The sequence below is a fragment of the Xiphophorus couchianus genome, chromosome 2, assembly GCF_001444195.1.
Source record: "Xiphophorus couchianus chromosome 2, X_couchianus-1.0, whole genome shotgun sequence".
Classification (NCBI taxonomy): domain Eukaryota; kingdom Metazoa; phylum Chordata; class Actinopteri; order Cyprinodontiformes; family Poeciliidae; genus Xiphophorus; species Xiphophorus couchianus.
In genome coordinates, this window is record NC_040229.1 from 1,537,378 (window position 1) to 1,553,197 (window position 15,820).

The window sequence follows — 15,820 nt, forward strand, 5'->3', positions numbered from 1 at the left end:
CAAGAGACAAGTTGTCTAAACATTGTTTTTTAAGTTCATTAATCTTGAATTGAAAGTTTTAACTTAATGCTGCAATTTAAACAAATAATTATTTCACAATATGCAAGAAAAGAAACTGTCCTCACCCAGTTAAAGAGCCACATTTCTCTATTATTTTACTCATAATATCAAGTTAAAATAATAACTTATTTTACTGTGGAATAGTTTAAATTCTTGTTTCAAATCACATGAACCAAATTTCTGATCTGATGATGAATTTTATGAAACATCTCAATGAATTCAGCTCAGAAACATTTAGTGTGATCAGGACATTATCCTCAAGCTTTGCAAACTGTCAGCTGCATTAAAATAAACATTTGCCTTAATAACACAAGAGTCAGATCAATGTAACGCTTCATCTCAGGAAACAAAAACACGCCGCTAAGCATTCTGGGAAATAGTTCCCACTCTTTTTCTTCTTTCAGTTTTTTAAGTGCTAACCTAAAAACTTTAGTTTATTCAACTCTTGATAAAAAGTTAACAATTTACTGCTGTATAAGTTTATCTTTTACAAACTCAAACATTTAGGTTCAAAATCTAAAACTCACTAAATTTATTTGACTTAAATAGTGGATGATAGTAGACACAACTAAATGTTTTTACAGTGTTTAATATGAAATATATTCAGTACAACTCAATTAAAAACTAAAACCTTTTTGGGGAAGACATAAAACAATTTTAAACATTCCATCTCATAACTAGATATGGTTTTTTTTCCAATTACCCAGAAAACTTGTGGTAGGAGCAGTCCGCCATGTTTTTTATTAAAAGATGTTAAAAGTTAAAAAAATTCAGAGTTACACAGGCAGTGCGCCAGAGAGGCCCTCGCAATGCAAAACTTTGGGAGTTTTTGCAAATATATTATAAGAAAGTATTAATCTAAAGATTTGCAAATTTATAGCACCACATTAATTTTTATTTTTATAATCTGGAGGGGCTGCACAGTGGCGCAGTTGGTAGCACTGTTGCCTTGCAGCAAGAAGGTCCTGGGTTCGATTCCCGGCCGGGGTCTTTCTGCATGGAGTTTGCATGTTCTCCCTGTGCATGCGTGGGTTCTCTCCGGGTACTCCGGCTTCCTCCCACAGTCCAAAAACATGACTGTTAGGTTAATTGGTCTCTCTAAATTCTCCCTAGGGGTGTGTGTTGTGTGTGAATGGTTGTTTGTCCTGTATGTCTCTGTGTTGCCCTGCGACAGACTGGCGACCTGTCCAGGGTGTACCCCGCCTCTCGCCTGGAACGTAGCTGGAGATGGGCACCAGCAACCCTCCCGACCCCATTAGGGACAAAGGGAGAACAGAAAATGGATGGATGGAATACCTCTGGAAAGATTTATTTAATTTATGGAGCAGTAACTATGCACATTCATTAAGATTTTTATAAGTGCTACAGAATTAGCCAAAAGTCAATTTTTCTTCCGTTTTTCCTGAATAATGAGTAATTTGCCTTCTAAGAACAAGCAGGTTACACAAAACAAAGTTAAAATGATGTTAACTACACAAGTTTTATCAATAAATACAAATCAATACAGGCTAAAAGTCAATAAACCCGACATTTCAACAAAGATGGGTAGACTTTTCATATCAGCTGTTTTCCACATGCAGTTTGCTTGATACACAGCTGAAGTGGATGTTTTGAGTCATTTGTCTCCAGACATTTTTCCGGCCATTGCAGTTCTTTTTTTGATGGGACCTTGTAGTCCCAGCAGTCCGTTACCAGCGTCAGCGTCCTGTTGGTTGTTAGACAGAAGAACCCTTTCAGCTCTTGGGTCACTTATTTCAGTTAGTGCCGCTGTAGATTCCTGCTGACCAGATTGCTGACTTTCTCACAAAGGGAAGAGATTCCGGGGAATAGGATTAGTTCCTTTTTAACTCAGCTTCCCAGGCTTTAAAAGGGAATAATCAAGGCATGCCTTGAAAGCAAGACCTTGGAAAATGTCAGCGAAGTCTTTAGGGAGGGAAGCATTAAGCTGCCGTACGATGGTGGGACATCCAAACCGCAAGGCTACCAGGAGAAAACCACCGGAAAAGAATCTGTACAGCGATTATTACCCACTGTGTTCCTGCAAATTCAGTTAGCATCAAATATGTTTACTTTTCTAAATGTGTTCATATTTCTGTTGCAATTATATCAAATCACTTTAATGTTTGTCCCTAAGTTTCATTAAATAAAGCAGAAGGAAGCGCTCATTATGACTATTTATATTAAAAGGCTCAACCTTGTTAGATCAACACTGAGAAATTCTGGATCTTTACTATTCCTGGCTCTCCGTATATCTGCTGGATTCACAATTCGTTTGAGGTTTGTCGCTTTCTGTAAGGTTTGTTGTGAGCTTAGAGGCTGATGATGGGTGTATGACTGGGTGGAGGTGGGAGGAATTTCAATCACTTCTCAAAGACAAAGCAAGGAACACTGAGTGGTTGGAGGTTATCAAATAGATTCTGGGACCAAGTGTCACATTATAGCAGCGAAAAGTTTGTATTTGGTTACGCTCTGTGAATACTAACGTCCATGTTTGTCTGCTTGCTGCAGAAGAATATCACTTGCTGATGCATGAGCAAGGGGCTTATCTTCTGAAGAGGAGGGTTGTGTGTGGGTAAATATGACACTAAATATCGCTATGCAGATTATTCAACACACATTTTTAAAGCTCTGTGACTTATTAGGAGATTTTCTGCTGTTTTAAGTGTGTGTTGCATTTTCTGTTTGTGAAAGAGGTGCAGCTTTACAAAGGGAATGTGGAATGAATGGTGTTTGTAAAATTACACAGTCAAAAATTATTAGTAATTTGAGTTATTTAGCCTGACAAGAGAAAAATAAATAGAAGGGTTTGTTTTTCAAACTCAAACTTTTACAATGTCATTAATTTGTTTATATAAATGTAACAGTTTCAAACTAAATATTTAGGGAGCAAGCTAACTATTTAGTTCCAAGCTAAATATTTGGCTCTGAGCTAAGCTAAATAACTAGCTAGCTCAGCGCTACGTAAAACTGACATCTATAAATGAATGAATAGTCCAAATGAATTTGAAAAATGAAGCAAGGTTCATTTGCTTAGGATTACTTTAGGATTAAATAATTATTTAATCCTAAAAATTCACAGTCAAATTATTGCTGTGAATTTTTAAATGTGTAATTTTACAAACATCATCCAGGTGATTCTTTGAATTCAGTGCATTTTGGGGTCTCAGGTTACTAAAAAATATACCATGCTAAAGATCTAGTCATTTCCAGATTAATAGGTGAAGCTCTATGCTGGATTTTAAGTGCGTAGATAGATTCCAGCTGTAGCTCTATGGCCGCATGAAAACAGACTGCAGTAACTGCTGTATCTACATTTGCGCAGTTTTATGCTTCTTTTTATTTTTTAAGCATTTTGCTGAAGGCAGATTTTCAAAAGATTTTCACTCTCACTTCCAACCAGACTTTATGTCCCTCTTAATTTTTCCTCTTGATCGTTGATTTATCTGTTGTTTCCCACAAAACCAAACAGTCCTGATGTACGACTCGTTGGAGAATTTTCTTGCCCACCATCTGCATCGGTGTTGGCTGACGAGGCAAAAATGTCTCAGGTAACATGTTTTTTACTACCCCTGCCATGGACCTTACCAAGCTCCGCCCACAACCGACCTAGAAAATCCCACGTGGCCTCAAGTCTTAAAAAGCCTCGCGGCGCGTTGTTTCTATGTAAACATGGCGTCTTCCACTTCCACTGATTCTCTGCAGTGTATTTCTGACTCCATTAGTGCATCATTTCTACCGGATTTTCACAATATATCAGCTACTACAATGGACAGAGGAACTAACAAATTCATGTCACCTTTTTTGGATGAGATCAAAGTGTTTAAGCCTCCAACATTGTGACGTCACAGCAAAATGCTTTCGCTTGATGAGGAAAACGGCAGATCCACAAACCCTCTACATCAATATAGCTGCGGACAAGATCACTGATGCCTGATGTTCTCTGGGTAAGTCGGTCATTCATCGTTTTGTAGGCTACTTTTGAAATCAGTGGGTGATTGTTGTGGTTTGTTGGCAAATGTTTGAGTGTGCCTAGACCTGATACACTGTACTTGGTGCTAACGTGGCTAACACGAGTAACAGTTTAGTCCAAAGCCTTTTCTGCTAAAATAAAATCTTTAGTGTACGTCAGATACAGACACGTTGCATATTGATCTGTTTAGCTACGTAAGACTGTGTAGCAGACAGGCTTCAAGGTGTAGAAGTTGTATCAGTTCTGCCATTATGCTGTACTTAGCTAACGGGAAGCTAAGTGTGTTTGTGAGACGGCCACGCACGTGACCACGTAGAATGGGCATCAGCCAATGAAAAGCGGCCCTTCTGGTAAGGTCCATTATAACACAGTCTGTTTGTCGGGGTTCGCTCTACTTTGGCATGGGGGCGGAGCCAGCGTCATAAATGCAACTGTAATGGTGTCCTCACCCCAAACGCATTACGCTGTCAAAAATGTGTTTGATCTTCAAGTTCAACGTGTTTGCTCTTTTGGTGCGTTCACACCGGACGCGCTCGACGCGTCAAACGTTCAAATCGTGCCGCGCTGGATGCTTGAAACGGGCCGCAACAGGCCCTGGACGCGCCTCCACATAGACTCTGAATGTAAACCTGACGCTCAAAACTCGTTTGGTGTGAATGCACCGTTAGATTCTACGTCAGCACTGAAGTGGACTTCATATCATCAGTAAAATAACTCTTTATTGATGCTGAGAAGAGGTGGAAGTGATACTGGCATCTTGCTGACTGGCTGTTAGCTCGATTGTTGGCTAACAGCTAAAGTCTGTATCTCCAAACAGCTCAATTAAGATAAAAAGGGCTCAAATCAAATAGACTCTACCCTTTAATCCTAAAACTGAGACATTTCTGATGTTCAAGCTCTGAAAATGTTTTACTGACTGATTACACTAATTAACACCCATTTTCACTCTGTTCTCCTCATACTTCAGAAGCCAAGTGTTTTAATTTGTATGAGTACTGTTTCTTCTCCCTCCTCCTTTTCTTATTTTTATTTATTTTATTTTATGCTTTGAAGATTTCCCATGTCTGACGTTTGAAATCCAGAAAGTCGAGCTCAGGAAACTTCTCATCTGCGCTATCTTTAGACTCTTATTCTCATTCTTCCAGTCTTCTGCATTAGCTCACACACCCGGTGCATTGTTAAAAGAAGAAAAAGATGTTCCTGCCTCTGTGACCCTCCCTCAACTCAGACGTGTGCATGATCTTCTCCGTTTCCCCTCAGAGTGTCTCTCTGTCCCGACATTCATTAAACCCACAGGACCTCCAGGTGGACCGTCCGACCGCCGCCACCTCCGACCGCCTCCTTGTCATCATTTCTCGGCGACGGCTTGATTCTCCATCTCTGAGCCTGCACAGGTGAGCCTGTTCCCAGTGGCGGTGATGAGCTGCAGCCCCCTCTGCTCGGTACACGGGGGTCCTAATTAGGCCTGAGAGCTGGTGGAAAGCAATCCCCGAGAACAAGCACCAGCCGGGCTCTGATTAGGCTCTGCTACTGGACAGCTCTCCAGAGATTGCTTGCAGGTCAAATCTCTCTTTTTCTTTTTAGTTTTCCGTCTTATACACACACACACACGCCCACACACACACACACACACTCAGCTTCCTCTTTCAGATATAAATCCCCTCGGGATTTGTGAATTCCTTCGCCTTTCTGGGCATCGGGATATGACCTATATGCACTTCACTAATGAGGGGCTCATTATTCTGAACGATAATTTGATAAGCATCACCTTGTATTGTAAAGCATTTTGATTAAATGGAACAATTTTGCAAACATGCTAATATGTTTGGATTAAATTTGTAATCAAAGATTTTCCCCACTGAGAACATGCTAAATATAATCAGTTAGGAAAGTAAAAACCTACTTCTTATCAGTTTGTTTTATTTTGTTCCCTTTTTTTTTACATGAACCAAATCAAAATCTTGACAGTGGCTGAAGACGGACTTTTTATTTATTCAGGTGACGGTGATGTTCCTGGTGATACTGTAGCTCATCTCCAGCATAATCCCGGTTGCTTAATGTCGCCTCAACCATTCGCATTTTTAGATTTTTAATGAGGACGGAGGCAAAGATGGAGGCTTACTCCCGAAAAGGAATCTTCCCTCAAATCAGCAGCTCTGGGATCATTTTTACATGTACTTGTTAACAATGCTGTAGCAAGTGTTAATGCACGCCTACAGGAAAACATAAATTACATACTGCTCTATTTAAGCAGCAGCAAATTTTAAGACTCTCTCCTTCTCTCTCTCGGCGTCTGCTTGTGATGTTCTCTTGGGATTGCACAAAGTTCCCTGCTATCTGAATGAGACAGCAGCTGACACTGCAGAGGCAGAGATTCAGCAGTGCACCTCATTCAGTCTTAATGTTTCAGAATAGTTTAGCTTCTGCAGCCGACAGGGTGTCCCAGTGGTCGAAATCACCAGTGGCGTAGGAGCCAAATTAAAATGAAGTGCTGACAACTATGGCACAGTCACCATCATGCAATGGTGCATGCTCTACAACTATTTGCAGACCAGAGTCAGAGCAGCGGGCAGCAGAGAGGACTCTTCACGAGCAGCGCCATGTGATGGGGCGAAGAAACTTTTAAATACGCCAAAGAAGTTAAAGACTGAGAGGAAATCGCCAAAAAATAACTAATAATTCCACGATAAAATGCTTTGAAAGCAAAATCAAATCAAATCTAATGATTTTCTGCTTTTTAATGACTCATAATTGATGCTTTCCCAGAAAAAATGGTTGTTTGCATAAAAAATAGATTAGAAATTCACTGAAAACCGACACAAATATTCAAAAATTTTAAGTATCACACTGGATTGTATGGAAAACTTAAAAAGTAGCTCTTTGATATGGTCTTCCACTTGTTTGAGGATTTTTCTCCCAGAACACATCTAAAATATTAAAAAGATAATGCAGCTAGGAGCTGAAATATTTAGCTGTATTGCTTTTTAACTCTGTTTCCTGGTTTGTTACTTGTAAGTTAGTTTTGTCTCATTTCAAACGTACTAAGATATTTGCAGGAGAAACTAGACCAAAAACACTTGAGACTTTGTGTTTTTGCAGTTTCACTACCACTAATACTGTCGCTCCACTGTCTTCCTGAAATCCATTTTTGGCATCTTGCTGCAAGAATGAAGAAAAATCCTCCAGAATTCATTTACTTTCTCCTTTCTCACCGAGCAGAAGGGGACAAAATGGTAGTCCAAGTTAGCTAACGCTCAACTTTGACCTGGAGTCACATTAGCAGGAAACTAGGCTAACTAGGCTAGCCAGCAGATTTGGCCACAATCACGTTTTTACCAGCTAAGAACAATAATCCTTCCCAGCCCAGTCTTGTTAGATCTGTAGTCATAGAGGTCAGATTGTTGTTAGCGCCACCTGTGGATGTGTTTTTAACAGAAAAACAGAGAAGGCTAAACGGTGAACACGCCACTTCCTGCCGGAGCCTTTCATGTTTCACACCTGTGAAACTGAAGAAAGCGTTATTCAGCTCCAGCTCTTCGTCTGTTTGTCTGACAACTGAGAGTCTTCTCTGAAGCAGCTAAAGTGAGATGGAGAGCTGATTAGACTGGAAGAGTAGTCAAACCTCAGTCTGTCTCACCAGGAGATGTGTCCTAATTAGAGCGTGTGCCTCGCATCTCACTGAGAACGAATAACAAGCCTCCAGACGAGGCAACAAGCTCCGGACTTCAGACGCACCTGAGCACCTCCATGTGCTTTCTTGGGTTTTTTTATGTGTCCGAGCGATACATGGTCAAGTATAATAATGAAGTGGCTGCAAAGTTTTAACTTGGAGTTTTAAGTGGTATTTGACAGAGCCCCTTAGGGGAGGTTTTTTTTTTTTTTTTTGCATTCTTGTAATAATGTACTAATCGGTTCATGCAGCATAATTTAATAGTGAAAGTCTTTCTTACAGTGGCCACCGTACGTCCTGCTACAACATAAGGTTTTTCCATGTATGTTAATATCTCATTTGTGAGATATCTGAAGTTTTATATCTTTTTCTTTAGGATTAAAATTTCACCACAAACCTTTATACAAAACCAAAGCAGGTCAAACATGGGATTTCCATCCCCTCTAAGATTTAAACAGAAACCTTCCGCAAGAAAGTTTGTATTTATTACCCCGTGAGTTATTTTCACGGGGTAATAAAGTCCTCTGACAGGTTTGTTTCTTTCTTTGTGCCGTTAGTCTGAATGGTTAATAAAGAGCCGTTTTCTCAACCTTACAGAGACAAAAACATGCAGTGAAGAAATTAATTTTCAATCAATTTTTTGCATTAAAGAGTTAAAACGTTTTTACTGCGGAGGCTCTTGAAATGTTTGCCATTTTTAATTGACATTTGTGACATAAAACCAAATAGACCAGGGTGTATTAGCTAATTTGTTGAAGAGAAACGTAAAACTTATTACAGGGGAATGCAAAAGAAAAATGTTTCCACATGTCCCTTAAGGGGCTCCGTAGTATTTAACCCTTTTGAGCAAAAACTTTCCAGAACTACATTTTGTTGCACTGATAGCTGCAAGGACCACAAAAATCTATAATATTTGAATCGAATGTTTTCTCCCTGATGTTAATTGTGTGAACAGAATATCTCGACGATCTCATCGGCCCCTGAATAATTTATCAGTTTTCAGAGATATTTTTACATGCTTCACTTCAAAATCTGGTTTTGTTTTTCTTGATACTGATACAAAAAATAAACAGAACTCTCAGTTTAGACGGTAATGTGATAGCATTTTGACTGCAGGCCATTTGTAATCATAATCAAACCCTGATTAAGTGCTTTTTGATCCATATTTTGGTCCTGCCTTCATTATTTTCCTTTACAAATGTCTACTTTTCATTCCATCACTAGAGTAATCCAGTCACTTTGTGGAAGGATCCAATCTCCTGGGGCAGCTTGTCTCAGATTGGATGTCAGCCGCGGGAGACAGATGCACTCATCACAACTTTTATGAATGCATTACCTTTTATGTCCATCTAAACATTAATTTTTCTCGCTCGTGTAATAAAACAGGACAGGCCTTCGTTCACCGATTCCCCAAGAAAATTGGAGCTTTCAGGATCTTTGTAAGATAAATACCTGCAACCTCAAGCCTCATCTTCGATGGAGTATGTTTTCCCAGGATTATTTGGGCATGCTTTTATTTATTTATTTAATTTTTTTCTGAGCAAATATGGCTTGTGAAAAATATCAAAGTGTGTTATTTGCCTCCACCAAACTCCACAACATCAAAGACTCCCCCTCCGGTCCCACAAGAACCGAAGAACCTCGGGTTTTTTACCCGCGCAGCTTCATCTGTCTTCCATCTCAGCTTTGCTCAAACTCAAAAGGCAAAAGCCTCTAATGATACGAGCTGCAAGATGGAGAGGCTGCTGCCAACAAAACAGGGAAGGGAAGGGAGAAAAAGAAAGATGAGCAACCAAACAGACACATTTTGGGTGATGATTGACATCGCTGCATCGCTTTATTATTCCTGTGATGTTCGTCCAGACTCGCTGTTCGCCCAGAAACCGTGGCCTCACACTTTGGCTGATGCAGCAATCTGGTGTTGAGCGCCTCTCTGCCTGCCAACCACCTGGCTGGAAGACGCATAATCACCCTCCCAGTCAATCACTCCTCACACGGCCGATGGCGTAGGACGGGTGTCGGAGGAAGTACGACAGACACGCACAGGCTGCGTGTCCGACTCTGACACCTTACACCTTGCTCCCCCTGCATTCCTGATGAGCCTCCGTTGTTCCAGCAGCGCGTCCATTTGCATTATGCAGGAGAGACGGAGAAAAGCAACATGGCAGCTGGGTCTGAGATTTCATGCTTGTTTTAATGAGAATCTCCTCTCCTGCGAATTGATTCATTAATATAAAACCTGTGAGATGTTAGCGAGGAGTTACTATGGTGATTATTATTCATTTATGACAGGATTTATTTGAATACCTGAACTGAACAACAGCGCAGCCTCTCTGTGAGATCTGGTTGTTTCCAAGACACCATTTGGAGTTACATAACCCAGCCATGGATGTCCTACATGGCTCGTCATGTATATTGCAGGAATCTAAAAAGCTCTCCACTCCACTGCACTGAGGGGCTACTAGATTTTTCATCTCTGATTAAAAGGAACCAGAGGACTCCATCACCGTGTTCCAGAGGAGAGAAATAATTGACGGACTTGATCGTCCAACAAGAGAATTATTTTTTGACTTACCAGGAAAAAAAACTTCTTACACTGAGAATCCATTTAATTACACACAGAAAGTTACATATTTATGCAATTATAATGAATTAATAAGGTGATTTAAATAAAAAAAGAGGGTTGGTCAATTTAGAGGTAAATAGAGAAAAACAATTGAAAGGAATCGAGTTTTTCAGTGTTTGTGGTTCAATAAAGATGTTTGCTGATGAAGAGATAAAGTATTAACAAGTTTTTTTATTTTTATTTTATTATTTTGGTTTTGTTTTCTGGCACACTTAAATGTTTTAGATCAACCAAATTCTACTGAGTGAAAAACATAATCTGAGTAAATACAAAGCCAAGCATTTTTCAAATAATTACATTTATTGAGGGGAAAAAATGATTTAACCTGACCTGGAATGAAAACGTTCACAGTTAATTCTGGTTAAATGATACCTACATATTTATTTTTATTTTATTTTATTTTCAGTTTCAATAGCCCCATCAAGGACTAATGCCAAAATTGTAGATTCAAGAAATCAAAACCTGTCTGACCATGAAGTAGGCTTAAATCTCAAAAGGCAACAGAACGGATGAGAAAGAAAGCCGTTAGCTTACATGCTAATGCTCGCTTATACATATGACGTCACACTCTCAAAACTCCGCCCACTCCGTGATGACGGACGCGGTCGTCGGCAGCTGAAAAAGACAAGGATAGAAACCAAACCTGTCATTTTATTGTATGACAATCATATTGAGTGTCAGCAATCGATGTAACCGCGGATTTGCAGCAAACACTTTTTACAAGGTAAGAATATTAACGTTCATATATTTTGTAAGTAAGTATGATTAGAAATTTGATATCAATATTGCATTATGGAGAAGGTACGTGTAACCATGGAGACAACGCCGCACCATCATGTAGCCTAGCATGTATGAAAAAAGCTGGTTAGCATCTCGTCGTTCGTAGGCTTAAATACTTCACTGGTGTAAGTGGAAACAGACGTTATATAAAACATGTGAATTCAGGCAAAGTCAGTAATTTGATCAACACACAGGAAGGAGGCTAAGCTAGCTGTTTCCAACTTTTGTAAAAAACCGCCGCCTATGAGCCCAACCAGGTGTGTTACGTTCATAGACAAATTATCTGAACTCGAACCAGAAGAAGCCATGAATAAACTGGCAAAAACAACTTTGGAAAACAATTTCAGTCGCTCTGTTCAATACTCCCGTCCCTCACTTCCGACATCCATCATGGCGCCTCGAATGATTTAGTGACATAGTTGCAAAGGGTCAATACATGTTTTTATTAGCAGGTCCTTCAATATTATCAGATGTTTTGTGCAGACCAAAGATGCGTAAAAAAGTTAGAATCATAGTAAAACAGCATATTTACAACTTTATGCTCACAAACAACACCTGCTGTTGCCTTAGGGGAGATATCTGTCATTGCTGTGAATTTAACCATGTTGTTATTTCCCAGCTTTCTGTTGTTTATTTCCTTGCAGTCAGGATTCTGCATAAAGCTGAAGTCCTGCTGCTGAAAACATTCGACTCGGCTGTTACATTTCGTTTGTTGTCATTATGGATGGTAAGTTTTTTCTGTTTTAGACGGTCTTTGGGTCCAACAGGAACTTTTGTGTCAAATGTATTTCTGTTTTGAAGAACAGTGTAAAATATGGTTGTGATATATCTGATTTCACATTTTTAGGATTTTTAGGTTTTCTGTGTCTAAAATGTAATTATCATTATCGTTAAATTAAGTCTAATTGTGATGTAAATTCTCTATCATTTGAATGAGGGCAGATTCATTTGTAGTTTAATCTAAGTTAGTTTGTGAAAATGTAACAAATGTTTCAAATTTTGTTTTTCTCCTGTGAATTTCCAAGGAGAACCACGAGTAAGAAACTACCTTTTTGCTGAGCATATAGTTGCAGATTTTGACATTTTGAAAATAAATTTGCTTAACGAAAACGTGCTAATTTTGAAAAAACAAATTTTCCATAAAAAAGTTTTGTTGCTAGGATGAGTTTTTTCACCATATTGAAATTGATTTATTATGCAAAACTAATGGAAACACTTTTTTCTTATCACACAAGTCACAACTTGATGTTACTACTGATGGAAACCACAAAGAAGACAATGACAGGAAGTGGCTGCATGTTACTTATTTTGTGAATTTTAATTGCATCTCTTATTTAATGGAAACAGCAGAATTGCAACATTTTTTTTTTTTTTTACGTTAGAGGAATATTGACAAAGTTTTACACACATTTGTAATGCAAACACAGGTAGTCACCAAAAACAGGGAAAGAAAGGAGGGGCAAATATTTTTTGCAGCATTGCAGTGAGCTATCAGTTTAATGATGCAATGTTCCCCAACATGAATATTAAGGTTCAGTTGTTGCTGAGTTACTACTCTTTGTGTCGCCTTTACTCTGTAAACGCTCTGATCCATTCGAGCAGAGATGAAGAGGAAGATCTTGCTTTTCTTCTTCTTCTATCCTCAGCTGGAGAAGTTGCCTCAGCATCAAGGATTGAATTTGGCCCCAAGGGAAACCAAAATTGGACCAATCAATACAATTAGATTGTTTTTCTACGCCGCATCGAGCACATTAATCTGGCATGTAAACTCATTCAGCAAGTTGGATGCTTTATTCAGGAGTCAAGAAGAGTAATGTCAGGCTTTGTGTGTTAAATATTGAAAGCAGTTGCTGAATTCTCCTCAGAGGTCTTCCTAATGATGCTCTCTTGGAACCGACACAATTGGCAAATGATTATTGATTTCAACACCGGAGGAGGCTGGCTGGCTTTCAGAGCAACACTGTGCCAAGTTGCAGTCTCTAGATTTTCTGACTAAAACCAAACATGTATGTTATTTGAGGAGTAGTCTCACATTAGTCTTTATAAAGCTCAACAGCGTGCCATTACGTGTTAAAGGAGCATATTGCAGCCTCTTTCACACCAAGGGCGGTTTTTAAATTCTCATCACTTTTCTGACTGAGAGGTGAGAGAGTGAGAGGGTGAAACCCTGCAAACCGACGACAGTTACACCAAATTACAAGCATACAAAGACAAACAGGCGACATTAACTCTTAACGCTCTCAGCCTTAGGCCAAACTAATAACGCCTCAATTGAATCAGCTCTAAATAAATGATGGTGCTGTAGTTTAATAACACATCATCTGCTTTTGTGACAGCATTAGATCTGGCTGCGCAATAAATAACCATCCAGTAGGTTCAACCTAAAGGCCATTTATGAGAAGCAAAAAGACGTCCAGATTTTCTTTATTTGTCCTTAAACTAATAGTTTTTGGTTTCTTTGGACACTCGTTCAAAAACCAAGCACCACCAAGAGGATGTAGTGAGAAGTGTAGAAATAATATGCTGGATAGTCCTACAAGTCACAAAAATTATATTTAATTGCCAGTTTTTATGTTACACAATTGTATTACATTAATAAATCACTGCAACCACTACAACTCCCTGAAAAGGAAGACATCTTATGAATAGAAATGTAAAAATCAATGTAAGAATGCATGCGTTTGTGTAAAGAGTTAATACCGCCAAACATTTAGACAATTTTTTTATTATTTGAACATAAAAAAGCTCAACTTCAGGTCAGTTTCCTGCCTATGCAACTTTCATTTACTATCTGTGTGGGTATCAATTAATTTTTTTGTCACTAAGTAAATTAAGCAGTCAAAAAAATACTTACATTTTACATATAATTACATTTCATTGTATATTATTTTTCCCCAAAACAATATTATGCAGTATTCTCATTTATTGTTGTTCTGATATCCATTTGGATCAGTTTACTCTAAAAAATGTGGCAGATTATTAAGCCTGACGTAATCAAAAGTGACTTCTTGCTGGCAGTTCTACCTGACAGGTACAAATTCAAGTCGGTAAAAAACACCAACAAAAAGTTGGAAACAGAATAACTAAAATTGCAAAGTTTTGAATTGACCAGCATTGAAAAGGATTCAAAGTTGTTGTGTCAGGCAGAAGTCTATAATAATGTCTACTGCATGTGTTGGTGTTTGCCCACAACGTTAGCACACTGCAGCCGCCAGGCACTCAAGATGACCGTCCTGATTTAGTCCCCAAAATCAATTTAAAGCCGTTTTTCGTCTCCCTGTTGGTCAGCTGAAATAAACTCCCCTTAACTTTATAAAAAACAGTTCAAGTCCAGTATTTTACCTACTGAAGAAAAGCTGAGCAAATATTGTCAAGATACCAGTGTCTGTTTGTGTAGAAGTGGGGTTCTGTGGTGTTGCTATAAGCAGTCAGGGTCTTAAATATAGTAGGTATTCCCTGATCAAGCTGAGTTTAATAAAATACAAGTTAAAAGAGGATCGATGTGACAGCCATTCTGATCTAAAGAGGTTTTTTTTAGATATTTTTGAGACTGGTGTTGTTTGAAAATGACTGGATCTGTTTCAAGCAGAAAGTTTAATAAATTACCAGCTTGATTCTCCAAACAGAATCCTCTCTGCCTTCTTAAACCAACTCTGATCTCACAATATTTCACTGACATTTAACTGAACACTACATTATTGCTGATTGGCTGTTTATCCAAGAGCAGAAGTGCTCAAACTGTCTCCACTGTTAATGCACATTAAGCTATATTTTCTGTTCGAACTATTAAAAAAGGCAGTTATAAACGTTTTTAGAGGGAGTCTCAAATATTTGTGGATTGTAGCTATTTGCTGTGCTTAAACATTTCTCATAATGAACCATAAACCAACACAGTCTTTCACATAAATACCTGTAGATTTTAAAACCATTTAATCTAAAGTAAAACCCAGAGGTAGGAGATCCTTCAAGGTCAGACAGGTCTGTCCTGTCAAAACCAATTTGCAAGGATTTCTCTGCATTTTTTTAAGATACGAGTTTCCTCTGAAAGTTTTGTTTTTCTCTGTTCTGTTTCTCACATTTTAGGACATAATTTGGGTCAGAAAATAATACTTGGGGAACCCATGGCTGTAAAATTTAAGGCTCAAATTTAGCCTTAAATGTAAGGGTTTAGGACTTAGTGTGAACTGCTAGGCAGGTCACTAGCTAGCTTAACAGAGAGCTAGCTTGATTGTTGTTTACTGCTAAAAATGTTTAAACAACTAGCATGGCGGTTCTTGACATGAACCAAATGGGCAGTTGCCCAGGGCTGCATTGGAAAGAGGGGTACATGAGCAACAGATAAAATAAAATTAAACAAGTTTTCTATTGCTTTATTCCCCTACAATAATGGAAAATTGTGTATGTTAAACCAAGTTAACTCAATTGTTACTTTAGAACTCCACTTGAAAAAACACAAAAAATGTGTGTTTTTATTTTATATATATATATATATATATATATATAGGGAGGCAGGTGAGGGTCATCATGGAAAAATAATATATGATGATAAAATTATTTATATTGCTATTTTCACCTTACTGTGAAAATAGGTACTATAGAATACCTATTTTTCATGTAGCTTAACAAATTCTGATTATTTTTTCCTAAAAATTGCTGAATTTTCGCATTTTCCCATTCAAATGCTCGGAAGCTCAGCCGGTGAGGCAGCAGCGAG

The 15,820-nt window shown here is 38.5% G+C and overlaps 1 long non-coding RNA gene across 1 annotated transcript; it reads left to right on the forward strand.

The window, feature by feature from the left end:
* The first annotated feature begins 10,660 nt into the window (after nt 1–10,660).
* LOC114151801 (uncharacterized) lies at nt 10,661–15,567 on the forward strand. The gene is made up of 3 exons (XR_003597018.1): nt 10,661–11,050; nt 11,751–11,833; nt 12,342–15,567. It is a non-coding gene; the product is annotated as an uncharacterized LOC114151801 (long non-coding RNA).
* The last annotated feature ends 253 nt before the right edge of the window (nt 15,568–15,820 follow it).